Consider the following 13546-nt stretch of genomic DNA (forward strand, 5'->3'; position numbering starts at 1 on the left):
CACTCTTCCTCCCCCGGGAGCCGGACTCCCTGAGAAAGGGGGCGGAGTGCTGTGTGAGTAACTGAGGTACACTGAGTCCAAGCAAGTCTAAACCCACCCACTCAAGAAGGAGGGCTGGAAATCAGGAGGTGGGGGAGACTGAGGCGACAGATACAATTGTCTTTCCTTCACTCCCTGAAAAAAAAAAAAGTAGTTACAGTTTGTTTTACTTATTTGGGGAGGGGGGCATTTTGTAGAAACTTCCAAAAAGTGTCTCCATACAAACCGTTGCTGGGGGGGGTCGTCTTAAACAACAAAATAAAAGATACTAAGGGGGCACAGTGGGGGGGGCATTTTATTTGAATTCCATTCCAGAGGGGTTCTTCGCCTTTCTGGGCCCCATTAACTCCTAGGGGTCAAGCATTGCCCCGCCCCCACACCCTAGTCTCTCTTGGGAAGCACGCGCTGGAGGGACTGGGGGCAGGGGGGAGCACTCCACGTGGGAGAAGTCTGGGACTCACAGACCCAGAAGTGGGCGTGGCCAGCGCTCGGAAAGGAGGGTGCCTCGGAGAGGCGCCCCCCAATTCCCTCCGTGAAATCTCTGCAACCTGGAAGTCGTCCCCCTCCTCCAACGCCCGGGATCGGACTTGAAATTGCTTGTCCGACCGGGAAGGACAGAGCCGCCTTGTCAACCGTTTGATCTCCAGCGGGCGAGGACAAGGGGAGTTGTGGGGGCCTGCCCGTGGCCCGGGGACAAGGCCAGGCTGCAGTCCCGAACGCACCGCCCCCTCCCGGCGCTCTCTTCCAGGAGACCAGCTGGGTCTACTGGATAACCTGGCCTCCCGCGCTGGGCGCGCCAGTAGGCTGGACCCCTCTCCCTTCCCCCGCGGCCAGGGCGGGTCGGGGCCTGGCTGGGGCTGAGCTCTGCGGTGAGCCGGGCTACACCACCCTCACCCCGCCCCAGGCTCGGCGGCCCGGCTTCAGCCGAGGGATTGGCGAGGCTGCAAGGCCTCCAGGCGAGCTGCCTCTCCCGGGGCCTGTTCCTCGGGGGGCACCTGGGCTTTTTGTTCATCCTGAAAGCCATGGGTGGGGCCATGGCACCAAGGCAGCGGCGTAGTGCTAGGAGCGAGGACAGAAGGCTCTCTCTTCCCTTCCCACTTCACCCAAAACAATCACTGCACAATGTGCCCCGGCTTGCAGTTTCCCCGCTTATGGACTGCAGGGCCCACGGACCGAGGCGAGGCTGAGCTGTGAGGATGCTGGGTGGGGGCAGGCTTGCACCTCCTTCCGCAGGCCGGGCTGGCCACGTGCAGCTGCCCACCGCCACACACACACACACACACACACACACACACACACACACACACACACGTAGGCACCCCTCCACGTGGTCCAAAGTCTGGGAGTCTCCTCTCAACCCATCCCGCCTCACGGGGGGGGGGGGGGAATTCCAGGAAAGTGGCCGGAGTAGGAAAAAAAATGCATATAGTCCACTCTCATCCTTTGATAAACCTCCCAAGAAACCCATCAACTGGTCTTATCCGCACACCCCCAACCCCCGCTCCAATTTGAAAGATCAACTAGCCTTCTGTCTCCTAGATTCGCAGATGGGAAGGAAGGCCAGAGAGGGATACGACTTTGCCCAAAAACACACAGCACATCAGGGGCAAGTCTGGACTTAAAACGCTGCATCCTGCCCGAGACAACCTGCCACCATGGGCGCGAAATTCAAACACGTGGCCCTCACCTTCTGGGGGAGATGGCTACAAGGATGGGGGAGCGAGCCAGAGGCCCAGGGCGAGGGAGGAGGAAGAGCTCTCTCAGAAAACAAGGAGCTTAGGGTCCCCGGAGTCAGCTGCCTGCTGGAGCACGGGGTGGGACCGGGGACAGGGCAGCGGGACGCGCGGCGCAGTCCGGACTGACCCCAGCAGGTCCTCCCCGGACCGCGCGCTACCCCGACGGTGGGAAGGCGCGCGCAGGGCCGAAGCTGTCGCTGTCGCCGCCGCGCGCTCCACCTCGCGGCCGCCACCAAGAGGCTGCCCTGCCCGGCCTGCGCCTCCTCCTCTCCCAAGAGGCGCCCGGGCGCAGGCAGCGAGCAATCCCAGCTGCCACTCCAGTCTCCTCCTTTTCCCTCTGCCCGTCTGGCACGGCACCGTTTGCGCTGAAAGCTGTTAATGTCTGGTCTCACAGCTCCCCCTTTAGTCTTGCGGCGCTCCTTGTCTCGCGTTCCCAAGCAGATCAATAGCTGCCTCTCGGCCGACCTTGACCTCTTGCTTGACCCTTTCGTACTCAGGCCGCTGGCTCCCGGGTACTGGCTCTGGCTCTGTTCTCTGCCATACTGGGCTGGAAATCACTAGCCTTTGCTCGGGACCTCGGACCAGGCAGGTATATCCAAAACACCCTTAGACAGATCTACCCACCTATGACGAAGCCCTGTTTAGAATTAAGTTCACGTGTTGCGGGGCAGAGGGGAGACTACCCAAAAGAGTGAGGGTACAAACGTGGGCCTGAACCCCTTGCATAAAACCTTAGCATCATTTCTCCTGCACCGACTATTGGCCTACTGTATGCTCTTGGCACAGTCCATAATCAGAAATGAGAGAGAGACAGAGACACACAGAGACACAGAGAGAGACAGAGAAAACATAAATACGAATGTCACAACACTTCGCTATTTCTTCCCTGGCGTCACACTGCTTTCCCAGAGTGAATTCCCACATCCTGCATCTCTTTAAGGATAGAGGAGTCGTCCTCTACAGAGGAATCGTTCGGAAATTAAAATTAAAACTCGTCTCACGGAACCAAGGGGCGTTTTTATCAGCTTGTGTGGGGTCCAAGCGCCCCGTATACGCCTCGTGTGCCAATGCACGGAGAGGACAGGCCAAGCGGCCCCTTGGTCAGGCTTTGGGCTTAAAATTCCTTGAAGGGTTTTCAATTCTTCGGCGCAGACTGGGACCCGTGGAAGAGCCTGCAATGTTGTCTTTGCCTTCTGAGCTGTTATATTTTATCTTATGTCTTTACGAAAATTTGGTTGGATCCAGATAAGCATCTGGGGGAAATGGGAAGTCCTGGAGTCCTTGCAGGAGAAAGAAAAAAAACCTGACATTCCACTTCTTCTTGTAACAAGGATCCTCCCTCTGAAATAGAGACAGATAACTTTGGAGCTGTCTGAAGTCCCAACAACACAGCTCACCAAATTACTTTGTGTTTCATTTCTGGTGCTTAAAAAAAAAAAAAAAAAAAAAAAAACCTGTGCAAAGGGAAGGCAAATCTCATTTTCACAAGTGTGGGGCAAACTCAGAAGTAAACTATGCCTGCTGTTTCTGTTCTTCCAGGCTCCAAACCTTATTGACTGTGAAGACTCGGAAAATTCAGTGAACGCTCTGATCAGAGCATCCGCGCCATCCGCGCCTTCGTTTTTTGAGAACAGAAACCCCCGAGCAAGTCCTAAACACATTAAGAAGGTGCCCAAGATGGTCTTGATAGATTTCCTCGTGATTTGAAATCCTTTCTAATTAATTATCATATCTGAGATGAGTGTGTGGTTTGTGGGCTCAGTTCTCTCCCTCCACCTGTGTGTAGGGCCCCAGGGATCTAAGTTCAGTCCTTAGGCTTCTCTACAAAGGACTCTACTGGCTGAACTGCTCTGGTTTAAAGCCTTCAGAGATCAAATCCAGACTCAGTAGTCAGGAGAGGCCTGGTAAGTGTCCCTGAACACCTTTTAGAATCACATGTATGTTCTGGTGGAAAAGAAGGTTTTTCTGGATAACAGAGGGTTTAGGTCTTAGCACCTAAAGGCTAAACAGAACCCTTCTTCAGTCTGTCCTTGTTGAATTTAAGATCCAGGCTTTTGTTAGAACATGAGTCATTACATCTTTTCTTTCCTCTTTCTCCCCCCCCCCCCCAACAAAAAGAAGTGTTGGGGTTTCGGACCATGGTAGATTTTTAACAATCACTTAACTACTTGAAGCCGACTAAAATAGATTTGGGAGCAGGGAGTAGAACACGGCTAACCCCCTGCCTGAGTTCTTCAAGTCTGCCGCCTAGAAGACTTCACCAGTTTCACAGATCCTAATTCGTGCCTAATTTTTCCCTTAATAAATATTAAAAAACAAAAACAAGACGTGCCCATCTCCCTATACCTGAAAAAGGACACACGCCCACACCAAATGCTCCTAACTCTGCCCCTGCCGTCAGAAGTGGCATTGAATGGCTAGGGCATCTGGAAATATTTCTACAGCTTTCTCACCTCGTTTGGAATGTTCTTGCCTTGCTAATTTTAATTCTTTAGTTGAGTCATTGAATCAAATTGTGCAGGGAAACCAGCACCCAGTTGGGAGAGATTATCCCCAAGTTTGAGCTCTCATCCCTCAGAGACAGGGGTCAGAGTGGGGAGTACCTACCTCTGTGTGTGTGTGTGTGTGTGTGTGTGTGTGTGTGTGTGTATGTGTGTGTGATGCGCAAGAGCTCTCTGCTGCTGTTCTGGGATCTCAGTGTGTCTGTTGTGACTTGAAAAATGCAGAGGGGGCCATTTCCCTGAAGGTGGTGACGTTTCTACTTCAGACACTCTGGCACTTGGCACCCACCCTGGAGCCTGAGTTCAGTGGTCTGGTGATGGAGTGACCATTTAGAGCAGAGGCAAGGGTGTGGGGGATTCGGAAGGCTGAAGATGGTTCAAAGCAGCAGGACTCAGAAAGGGGATTTTCAGTTCCAGCTCTGGCTGTCAGGAATGTGGCTGAGAACCAGGGTGACAAGGAGGTGCCTGGAATGGTAAATGGGGAGGGTTGGGGATAGAGGTAATCGTGAGGGTCACCTTCCCAACGAGGATTTGACGAGGCTGTGAGGATTAATTAGTTTGTATCCTTAAGCAGTATGAGAAGGAGGAAGTTTCAGGAAACGTTGAGCTCGAGTTGTAGACAAGTTTGATTCAATCGAGAGCTGCCCCCACCCCCAAGGCCCAGGCTGTGAAAACTCCTATCTGTGCTGCGATGTACTACAGGGGAAGTGAGGGGGAAGGAGGCCTCGGGAAGAAAGGAGCATGAGTCAGTCGGGCTAGCATAGCATCCCTCCCGAAAGACACAGGCGCAGCTAATGAGAACACTGCGAGGGGGCGCTCATCAAAGAGAGAGAGAGAGAGAGAGAGAGAGAGAGAGAGAGAGAGAGAGAGAGAGAGAGAAAAGAAAAAGAAAAGCCAACAAACACCTTGTTTCAGCTGTGCCTTTCAGAGCTGGGAAAGTGAAAGGAAGAGCTCATCTGTCGTTCCATCATTTTAGAAACAGCCACATGCATGCTTTCGAGTGAATTCAACAAAGATAGCTCGCATCCTAGAGAATACGGCAGCGGTGGCTTCCCTCCTGTGTAAGAGGGGAGGGTTGGGACTCTAAACCCACTAGCAAACCATGCTGGACAGGACAGTTACTGGGGCTGGGAGGCAGCATCTCTGCAGTGTGTCGACATTTTCGGTTGCTTCATATTCAAACATGCATCGCCGGGAGGTAGAGGCAGAGATGTCAGGTGTTCAGGTCACCCTCAGGCGCATAGCGAACCCAAAGTCAGCCTGGGCAGCCAAAGACTCCATATCAAAAAATAAGAAAGTAAGTTGTAATATGAAATAAGAGGAAATGTGCGTTGGCTTGAAGATGCACTTTGGGTACCATTTACGAGGCAGACAATTTACCACAACAAAAGACAATGAATGTCCCCCAAGGGAGAAGTAGTACATACTTCTGTATAGAACACTGTATGTTCTGATATTAGTTTAATCTGCGTCTTTAAAAAAAAAAAAAAAAAAAAAAAAAAAAAAAAAAAACGGTTTCCCTGTGATCTTAAGCCTTCGGGATCTTTGAAACAACAATGGCTTCTAAAATATAGATAGGATGATAATATTCCCCATCTGAACATGTAACAAAGCCCCCACCCCTGCCCTCCTCGTGCTCGATTTCTCCCACAAGCGTGAGGGGGAGCACTCCAGGAGCAGAGGGACCCATATCCGGCCTGTGTCCAGCTCACCCTGAGGATCTGGAGTCTAAACTGGGCAGATTTATGGTCAATTGTTAAAATCTGCATTTGGACCCCCAGATGTAGATGGCAGCTTCGTCAGCTGCTGGGATTCGGCATAGGCAGTTTCATTATTTCTATCTGCTTAACAGGAACAATTAGAGAACAGAAGACTGGGGAGTCTGTTTGGGGACCGGTTCGGTATTGTACCCAGACCACACATTCCGGCTGGGAAGGAAGACAGTAATGTATAAAGCATTAGTGGATTTAACACTGTTCCCTGTGCTTGGGGGATCGAATTGTCAATGTTTCTGGCAAGAACTCACACTCCAGTTGAAATCTATCACACACCTTAATTAGCTCCGGGTACCTAAGTGCACCCAACCCAGAGGCAAGTTGGAAACCGGAGGAAGAAGACAGGAGCTGGCAAAGAGGCAGTGTGGGACGTGCCCCTTGGGGCTCGGTGACACCCCCATCCCACCCCTCGTTTTCAGAATGGAGTGCACCAGCCATGGTGCTAAGAGGACAAGTGTGACTCACCAACCCAGCCCCAGAGAACATTGGCGGAAGGCGTTTGGATGGCTCACCCACGTTGACTAAGGGGATGAGGAGAGGCTATCGTGACTCGAAGCTGTTGCCGACAGTAACTGGAGGCTTTTTTTTTTTTTTTTCTGAGCCAACCATCCCACCTGGACCTCGGCACAAATTATTGTTTTCAATTACCACCTGTGTATTCCTTCCCGAGCAACTTATTGATGTAAAATTACTGCTACCGCGATATAAATAAGTTATACCGCAGTTGTAAAATGGAAGAAATTTTGTTGTAGCAATTATGTTCAGCAAGATGACAAAATAAATTTCCAGAGCTGTGCCTGCAGTAACCTGGGGAATTTAAACCTCATAATTTCCATTCATTTCAGATAATTTGGAGTAATTTCTATATGTAATAACTTCGTAATGAAAAACAGCAGTACTGAAGTGATTTCACTGTTTGCTCCTCCTATGGTATACATGGTACAAAATAAATGATAAAAATAATATTTCCTTTTTATATGTGTGTGTGTTGAGTAATTCCTTCAGTAAAAAAATCATAAACTAATACCCGGACTAAATCTCTGTCCACAAAATGAAAAATAAATTGAGTTAAAGAAGGGAGAGAGAACGAGAGGCTTTGGATGTTTTATTGTGACTTTATTGAGTTGTCTCAATCCCAAGCCCCTCCTGCTCTCTGAAGGTTACTGTTCCCAGGCAAGATGAAGAGAGCAAGACCCCCAAACTGCCATGGCGGGGGACTATAAGGAGCCCCCTCCAAGACTGGAAGACCTCTCCAGGAGGCCACTTCCTGCCCCTGGCATGAGTGGCTAAACCCCCCACCCCCATCCAAGTCCCTAATCTAAAAATTAGATTTATCTGTTTGCTCGTTACTTTTTGCAGATGGGTGTTTCTGACTGCATGTATGTACGTATGCATGCATATGTACCATCTCCGTGGTTGACTGCCTGCAAAGGTCAGAAAGGGGCATTGGATTTTCTAGGACTGGCGTTACGGATGATTGTGAGCTACCGTTTGGGTGCTGAGGATGGAATCCGAGTCCTCTTCAAGAGAAGCAAATCACCTTAAACACTGAGGCGTTTCTCCAGCATCCTGTCAAGTCTCTGACAGCAATATTCACCGGCACAAGGAAGGACCTGTTTGGTTGGACAGTGGCCGAGTAGGTTCTGACATATTTCCTCCTTCAATTAAAGACTTGGCAAGGCAGCGCTGTGTTGCCCTGCTGCTCTGGTGCCCTGCCAGACCTCTGCTAGTGACACATGCAACTGATGCACCCGGCCTCTGAACACCACAAGCTATTCATCAGAAGCTCCTACCGAGTTGTTAGGAGGTGACAGGAATTACAGCATCTGCATTAGCTCCAGGCTCCGTGCACTTAGCCTCTGCCACCACTGTGGTGCCCATCGAGAGCTTCTACTGAATGAAAAAGGGAAACTGAGTCTAAAGCTGGACTTCGGAAGTGATGGCCAGACATATAGGCACTCTCCGTCTACCAGCCCCGAGGGCGCCTTCCTGCCTGGGGTTTCATAGCCTACAAGCCCTGCCTTCTTACTATACTCCCAGGATGCAGATGGGCAGGCATGGGCTAGGAAAAGGTGCCTAGGAAAAGGGATGTAGGGAAATGCAAGGTTGTCTCTGATTTAGGGGCTCTCTGTCACCTGGCCTCAGCACACTTGTGAGCTGACAGTTGGGCACAGCACCACCACCACACTGTGATGGAGAGATGATTCTACTTACTAGCTAGTATCCAGGCTCTAGTTCAAACAAATCCACACTCCATATGTCACTCCAGTGACACCAAATAAAGGACAATAGCAGCTGTCTAGACTGGGGACATTCTAGCCCCCAAAACGTATGTGTGGCCTGTGTTCCGAGGTCACCACTACAATCCTTTCAAGGCCTGCCAGGTCACAGAGACACTCTGTCTAGAAATGTCAGGGTTTTATATTAGCTCATTCTAGTAAGAGAGAGACTACCCCCATTACACGGGGGATGCTAAAGTCAGGTTGCCAGAGACAGGACCCAAATCTGCCAGGCCTGTGGCCGCATAAGCATGACCCTGTCCTCTCCCTAGGCCCCATTGTAACTATCCTAGAAGCAAGAAGCAGGTACCAGAGACATCACTAAACCCAAGACTAGAATAAGGGTACCAAATAGGCCGTGGTAAATCAGAACACAACGGAGAGAAACGCAGAGTTCAAAGGTGAACCAGCTCGGAACTGAACAAGGACACCTGGTTAATGGAACGAATTGGCAGGGGTAGGGTAGTCAAGTCACGGCCTTGGACCGGAAAGCAAACAGCAGGGAGGAAGCGGCTAGGAGCAGAGAAGAAGACGGCCTGAAATTTGTCTCAGACAGAAGGGAACAGAGGAAACAGAGAACCTGGGGCCCAAGAGAAGGTTGTGCCGAGGAAATGTCAGTCAGGCAACCTCCTGATGTCGGAATAGAGTTTGAAACCTCTTAGCTTGAGTTTGTTCTTCCCACAGCTTTGTGAGACATGAGAGACAGACACCAACATGGTGCCTACATCCTTCCCGTGGTGAGTTTGGATCTACCATAAGCTACAAGGTCTGGGGGCAAACAGCCAGCGTCCAAAGCATTCCAGGTCCCCCCAGGTCAGGTCCTAGCCTCAGTCAGGAGTCCCTCTGGTAACTATGCAGAAAGTCCCCGGCATAGGACACAGCACGTGTTGGTGACTAGGACACATTGATCTCAGAGGTGACAGATTTGTATCTAGAACTCCTGGCTGGACTTTGGGTTAAATGAGAAAAAGAGAAAATTATCAAATTTCCTGCCTGCTTTTGTGCTGTTTGTTTTATTTGAGACCCCTGCTCTGAAGGCTGCTTGGGCTCTTGGTTCTTGGTGGCCACGGGAGGTGGGGATGAGTAGGAAGGTAGGGAGCTATGGGTACTCTGAAGAGGGTGAGGGTTTACTCCATAGTCTTGTGGGAGTCAAGGACAGGAGGGCCTCTGGAGAAGACTCAGAGATAGGAGCAGAACTTGTGCAAAGTTTCCAGGAGGTTAGGGAGATCGTCCTCTGCAGAAAGAACAGGCGCCATCATGTAGCCTTCCCCATTCCAGAAGGCTCTGGAGTGAATGCATAATTAGGCCTGCTGTAATTACCAGTTTGAATCTGCCTAGGACACTCAGGTTCCCACCCCCTAATTTACCTTATAAATTTATTCTGCTAAAAAAGTTGAAAATGTCAGTCTTCTGCGAGCGCTGCATAAATGAATTATCTCCCCGGATGACAGAAGGTGGGAAGGAGGAGGAGGCTTGGGAGGACATTCCTCACTTTGAGCTTGGCCCAGCAGAGAGCCCAGCGAGTCTGCTTTTTGTGCAGGAAGAGGACAAGGCCACTAGGCTCTGCCATTGTTCCCAGGAGGACATTCAAGCCAGCCTCCTTGGACTCTCTGAAGACAACTTTGGGGATATTTCCTACTAGGTATTAGTAAATGCTTCTCTCTCTCATGGCGAAGTCTCTGTAGGAGTTTTTTCCCCTTAAAGTTAAAGGGCACTTGCTCTGGATCAGAGTGTCCTGGGCTTTCTTCAGTCCATCACCTCACGGCAAAGGCATGTCACAGCAGCCTAGAAGCAGAGAGCAAGGCTGCCTGTTCTTGCCCCGAGCTTCTCTTCCTCCTATTCCATCAGGGCCCCAACCCCCACCCATTTGTTAATCCTCTCTGAGACACCTTCAAGGGCATTTGACATCTACCCCCTCAGCACCCTATGCTGTTATCCCGACGACGCGGGAATCCAGCTGCACAAGAGCCCAGCCTGAGGCCAGAGGTCCTGGAAAACAGGCTGATGTGAAGGGAGTGTTCCCTGTGGGGTGCAGCCCCAAAGAGAACATTGGCGAGAACTTCCAGGTGCTTGAGAGCAGTGGACAGCGACACCTGGGCCAAGCCAGGCGGGCTTATCCAGACGTCCCATCCAGACCCCTGCCTCAGCAGCCTTTGGTCCTCACACAGCCTAATTCAGGCTCCAGTTACCAGCACAGGATTCGGTTTAAGTAACATTTCAGTACAGGAAATATTGGGGGCCGAAGGATAGTCACCATGGCCCTCAAATCACACCTTCCCTGTGACCACATAACCAGCACCAACACGAAGCTAATCCTAAAGTGAGACACGCTCAGCTCTGAACCTCTACAGCCCGAGGTGTCAGCTTGCTCTGTGTGTGTGTGTGTGTGTGTGTGTGTGTGTGTGTGTGTGTGTGTGTGGTCAGGTTTCATTCTTTCATCTTAGAGCGCAGTGGTTCTCAACCTTCCTGACATGCCTGAGACTGCTGGGGACAGTTCCTCTTCTTGTGTTGACCCCCGACCATAACATTATTTTCACTGCTTCTTCATAACCGAAACTTGGCTACTGTTATAAATTATAATGTAAATGTCTGATACATAGCATGTCAGATGTGTGACCCCTGTGAAAGGGTCATTTAACCCCTGCCCCATAGGTTGAGAACCCTCAGTGCAGACACTGAAAAGTCTCCAGGACTGGACCCGCGAGTCCCACACACTGGCTTTGGTTAAAACCTGACCTACTTTGACTGAGAATTGTTTCTGCACATGTCCCTTCAACTCGGCTCCTGCAGGGAGAAGGATTTGGTCTTTCTGCTACCCTGTACAGCCTTGTCCTGGTGCCCACCCAGGCCGGAGCCACCGCTGGTTGGCTCTGCCTCCCTAGCAAGCCAATGGAGAACTGACACCTCTGAAAGGTGCTGGGTTCACACTAGGCCACGACCTGATGCAGCTTTGACCGAATGCAGCACGCTGATCTAACGTAGGGGTCAATTTGTGACCTTCACAGGAAGCAGAGACTGCTCCCCGAGGTACACTGGGCACTGGCAGCATCTGCTTCCCCAACACCATTAGAGACAGTCACATGATCCAAAGTAACTGCAAAGGAAGCTGGGAAATGTGTGCAGGCGGGTGGGTATCAGAGAGCAGTGCTGAGCAATTCACAGTGAACCCAAAGGTTAAAGGAGCCTCCGGGAGTCAGCTGAGGCCAAGGCAAGGCCACGGGGAAAGGAAAGAGAGAAGAGCTGAGCTTCATCAGTGTCTAGGCCTTGCTTTCTGGGCTATTGGGTTTTCTCTTCCTACTCTCTACAATTTACCAACTGTGACTGGTTTCGTTACCACACACTCACTGAGCTGGCCCCACCCCACAGGAGAAGGGTGGGGCCTTCCTGGATGCAGAGACATCTTAGTCTAGAAGCTGCTTCCCTTCTGGTGCCCTCTGCCACAAGAAGCAAACGTACCCGAGAGACTGAAAGGTGACCCGTTAGCTCCCTATAGGGGAGCCCTCTAATTCTGAAACTTAGACATGTCAGTCAGGTGGGAAGTGATGTAATGATGCCCGGGTTTCAACGACCTCAAAAACAGTGTTTGATGGGTGGATTTGGAACAGAAATTCTAAGCTGGAAAGAGATAAAGAGATAAGGCAGCCCACCTGTCTCAAGAGGGAGTTAGAGGCCATGGGTGGCAGAAATGATTTTTGCCAGAGCAATGCGTGAACCTCAAGCCCCTCATTTCCAGGCCGGTGTCAGTATCTCTCCCCACTACCCCACCCCACACTTTTCTTACTCTGTCTAAGGCCTGTTAAGCAACAATCGGGAACCATGTTTGAGGAAGAATGGGAGTCGGTTTCTAGTCAGCCCGGAAGGACTGGAGATCGATGTTGGGTGACACAGGATGACACTGAGTGGGGAAACGGGTGGGACCTAGTGGAGACTCTTCAGTCACTACAGAGCGGGAGGAAGGCCTCGTATTCCTCACAGTTTGGAGCCAAGGAAGTCCACGATGGAGTCTCCAGCAGGTCCAGAGGCTACTGAGCACCCACTGTCTGACTCGGTGACTGTCTTCCTGAGGAGTCCTCAGCAATGGAAACACAGCATGACAGTAATTTCTGTGTTCGTTGCTATGCCAAAATATCTGACAAAATACAAGTCGGGCTCCTTTTGGCTCACAGTGTAAGAGTGCAGTCCATCACGGTAGACAAGACTCGGCAGCTCGACCATGGCCTGGCTCATCACACGTGTCCAGTTCAGAAAGCTGAGAGAGATGGATGTTAGAGTTCAGTTCATTGACTCGTTTTATTCGGTCCACGGTCTTAGCCCAGGGTGTGGTGCTGTTCAATTAACACAAACCAGACAATTACTCACAGAGATGCCCAGAGACTAATCTAATCTAGGTGATCACTTATAGGCATTCACTAGGCTTGTCTCCTGGGTGATTCTACGTTATATCAGGTTGACATATGTGGTGGTTTGCATGTGTTTTGTCCAGTGAGTGGTACTCTTAGAGGGTGTGGCCTTGTTGGAGTAGGTGTGTCACTTCTCCTAGCTGCCTGGAAGCCAGCCTTCTCCTGTTTGCCTTCAGAACAAGATGTAGAACTCTCAGCTCCTCCAATGCCATCCCTGCCTGGACACTGCCATGTTCCTCACCATGATGATAATGGACTGAACCTTAAGCCAACACCAGTTAAATGCTGTCCTTTATAGGAGTTGCCTTAATCATACAGCAATAGTAAACCCTAAATAAGACAACACATTAACCTTTACAACTTCTATGACCAAGTTACTCCCTCCAAAGACCATCATATAGGGGTTCTAATATGCAGAGAGAAAAGGTCACAATACTCCATAATGACCCCCAAGTTCTCTGCCCCTATTCACCTTCTTCATGGCCTTGGGTTTTTGTGCTCAAAGTCTAAGGGGCCAAACTAGCTCCAGACAAGGAATCTTCCCGCTACAGACTCTCAAGGAGTCCGAGGACTTGCTCATCAGAGAAGTAGGCATCCAGAGGGTAGAGGACCTGCAATCTCACTGATCCATGGTGGGACCTCAATATGAAAAAAGGCCTAATGTGTGACACATGACATCATATGAACTTGTCTCAGCTACTTTACCATGCCCTCAAGCATGCTAAATTTCTCCTTAATGTTAAGCATCAGAGAAAAAATATTTTAAAATACTGCAAGGTATTGAGGCCCCTGCTAGAAGTCAGGAACTGTCTCCAA

The sequence above is a fragment of the Micromys minutus genome (assembly GCF_963924665.1).
Source record: "Micromys minutus genome assembly, chromosome: 1".
NCBI lineage: Eukaryota > Metazoa > Chordata > Mammalia > Rodentia > Muridae > Micromys > Micromys minutus.